We start from the raw sequence: 3,104 nt of genomic DNA, 5'->3' as shown, positions 1-3,104 counted from the left end.
AAAAAAGAGAAAGCGAACAAAAAGAGAAGAAGAAAAGAGAGAAGAAATAAGGAAACAGGAGACACGAGGGGAGAAGAGGGAGATTAAATTGTAACATTACAGTAATCCTAGCGTTTCAGTTCATTATTAAGCTTGCATGTAAGAATTTCTATAGATGTACATGCATCTCCTCATCTCCATTAAGCCCAAGTGGATTTTTGGTTTTAAAACGAATTATGAGTTTGGATTCCAGTCGTCGCAGTTTTTGAGTTCTGTTGCCTCCTCTCTCATGGTCGGATATCATAGCTAGACCGGTGTATTTAATGTCTAGCCAGGTCTTCCCAACATGATTCTGAATATGCTTAGCTATAGCATAGGTATTGTCTTTGTTCTGAATTGCTCGAATGTGTTCTAATATACGTTTTTTCAACGGACATATAGTTGATCCTATGTAACGTTGGTCACAACAACATTCAATCAAATACACAACAAACTGGGATTCACAAGTGATAGTTCCCTTGATTTCAAATGTTTGACCTTTGGGGTCTTTTATTGTTTTCAGATTTCTTCCCACATTACAGGCCTTACATGTCAGGCATTTAGTGAATCCTTTTTGTCTTTTTTGAAGGCAAGTATCAGTTTTTTTGATTTCAAAATGACTCTGAACCAATGTGTCACAGATTGAAGATGCTTTCCTATAGGAGATCAATGGTCGATTTCCTATTTTTGTTCCCAATATCTGGATCCTTTTTGATTATATTCCAATATTTCATAAGAATTTTACGAATTTTAAAACTTTCTTTGGAATATGTTAAGATGAGTTGTGGTGAGTCATTTTTCAATGCTAACGATTTGCTTTTGTTTTTGTCAATCAATATTTGGGCTCTTGTTTTTTGTCTAGCTTTGATCTCTCCATTTATGACATCCTTATGTTTGTATCCCCGTTGGAGGAATCACTTTCTGGTATCCTCAAACTTGGCCTCCATTTCTTTGGGCTCAGAACAGTTCCTTTTCATCCTTAGGAACTCACCATATGGGATGCTTCTTTTTAGATTTTCTGGGTGGAAGCTACTTCCATGGAGAAGACTATTGGTTGCTGTTTTTTTACGAAACAGAGTTGTATGTATCTTATTTGACTTTATGTACACCTTAGTGTCCAAGAACTCAATTTCCCTCTGTTGTATGTTGAAAGTGAATGTTAGGCCAACATCATTCTGATTCAGTATCATTATGTACTCTATCAGTTTATCTCTGGATCCCCTCCATAACAAGAAGAGATCATCAATAAAACGTAGCCATAATGCCACGTTTGCAGTGTATGGGTCGTTTTCTTCTCTCCAAGCCATGTTTTTCTCCCACCAACCCATGGTGAGATTAGCGTAGCTTGGAGAAAAGGAAACTGTTGTAATCTCTGATATTATATTCATAATGGTATAGCCCATGCCCCCCTCCCTGCTGGCCCTGTTGGTACAGCTGGGCATAGAGCTTACTATAGAATGTTGACAACAAAGGTTCTATTGTTCAGGAGAGCGGATGACTGGAATAAACAGAGTCACACTCACCTCGTGTGTGGTCTTTACTTAATTATAACACTGGCGACGTTCTGCGGAGGGGGCAGCTGGTCATCTCCCCTTTGTGTTGATCTCTCCTGCTACGGGCTCAAGTGCGAGTCAGACTGTGGTCATATTTCAGCATTTTCCTTGGCTGTGCTGCTTCACCCAGCTGTGCTGTGTTGTGCCTGCTCCTTGTGTGCCTCTTGTCTTCCTTCACGGAGCCTTTCCGGCGTGTGGCAGTTACACTGGGACGGCTGTCAACCTGCTCGAGTCGTTCCTGTGTGGGATTGTGCAGTTCATCAAAGACTTTTTATTTCAACCCCGCGGCTCAGCTGTCATTCGTGTTTGCCTCAGTCGTTCCTGTGAGGGGTTGCGCAGGTCATCAAAGACTTTTCGTAACCCCGTTGCTCAGCTGTTCTTCGTGTCTGCCTCAGTGCGGGCACTGTCCTGGTGGGTCCCGCAGTACTCTGTTCATCAGCGGAGTACAGGTGCCTACCGGGAGTCGCTGTGTTCCCAGCAGCCACATTCCTGTCAGCTCCGGCGCTCCCTCCAGTCAGTGGCTGATTTCTGCGGAGCTGTCTTCCTGTGAGGTCTCCCGGACCCGCCCCTGGGTATTGTACTGCTGGTGCACCAGTCCTCCTTGGGCCGGTCAGCAGTCTCCGGATCAGCATCCAGTCGAGTTTTCAAGTAAGATCCACCCAGTGTCGCTTTCAGCGAGTGCGTTTGTTTTTTCTCTGTGATGCGCACACATGGTGCGTGTTGTTAATACATTTCCACAAGTCCATGATTACAACGAGTTACACATAATTCTTCACTGTGATATGCACACATGAGGCGTGCATCACGATATTCTTTACGCTTAAGCGTGATCCTCTGCACTGTGGTACGCGCACATTTTGGGGATTCCATTACTTTCCTTGGCTTGTTTAAAATCTACACTGTGACGTGCACACATGTGTGTGCATACCATACATCTCCTAGGTGTCTATGTCGTCTGTGACACGCTCACATTGGGTGTGCTGTGTATGACCTTGTCACATCTGGCATGGTCTAGGGTGTCAATACCTGTGTCAAGTCTTGCAATGTTCTCCGCATCAGTTTGATTTGGGTTCAAGGTCTGCTCTTCTTCTTTTAAGGTCTGGATAGTGAAGTTCCTGGGCCCTCTAACTCTGTGAGATCCTAACATATACAATATGGGCACTCCTGGCATGAGTCAACCACCGTCTTTCCTAAATGACTGTGGCGATCCAGAAATCCATTGGAAAGACTGGACAAAACTATTTGAATCTTATTTAATCGCTATGGGGGGGAGAAAGGTTCTCTCCGTTGCGCAAACAACATATCCTGTTACACAATTTGGGCGTTCATGGACGTAAAGTCTATGAAACTTTACCTGAGCCTGAGTTGGAAGAGGAGGATAATGCTGATGTGTATGACATCACTCTGATGAAGTTAGAGTTACATTTTGGTGACAAGGTCAATGTGGTGCTTGAACGCCATAAGTTTTTTAGTCGTGTTCAAGGAAAGGGGGAATCGATTAATAATTACATAGCTGCCCTTAGAGGTCTTACA

Source organism: Triturus cristatus, chromosome 3_2 (genome assembly GCF_964204655.1).
Source record: "Triturus cristatus chromosome 3_2, aTriCri1.1, whole genome shotgun sequence".
NCBI lineage: Eukaryota > Metazoa > Chordata > Amphibia > Caudata > Salamandridae > Triturus > Triturus cristatus.
Note: the sequence above shows the minus strand (reverse complement) of the source record.